This window comes from Priapulus caudatus, unplaced genomic scaffold, assembly GCF_000485595.1.
Source record: "Priapulus caudatus unplaced genomic scaffold, Priapulus_caudatus-5.0.1 Scaffold407, whole genome shotgun sequence".
In the NCBI taxonomy this organism is placed as follows: domain Eukaryota; kingdom Metazoa; phylum Priapulida; class Priapulimorpha; order Priapulimorphida; family Priapulidae; genus Priapulus; species Priapulus caudatus.
Genome location: NW_014577468.1, coordinates 110,857 through 111,280, shown reverse-complemented (window position 1 = coordinate 111,280; position 424 = coordinate 110,857).

Here is a 424-nt window from a genome sequence, read left to right as displayed (position 1 = left end):
AACGCACGCACGCACGCACACGCGTTGCGCACACGCACACGCGTTACGCACACGCGTCACGAACGCACGCACGCACGCACACGCGGGCGTATTCACACGCGCTTGCGGCGTACGCACGCACACACAGGCGTATATACGTACACACGCCCACGTGCAGTCACGCGTCGCAGGTGTATACAGACACACGCGTTGACGCACACACACGGTCACGCGGCGCAGGTGTATACAGACACACGCGTTGACGCACACACACGGCACGCGGCGCAGGTGTATACACTCTCGCGCACGCTGACCTAGGCGCACACACGCTAGAAGTCACTGAATAGTAGAACGGATTAACAGCAACTAGCAATTAGCAATGCCAGCTGTTGGTCGCGCAGTACATGCATACACGTACGCACAAATACTTGATATTGAAGCAATG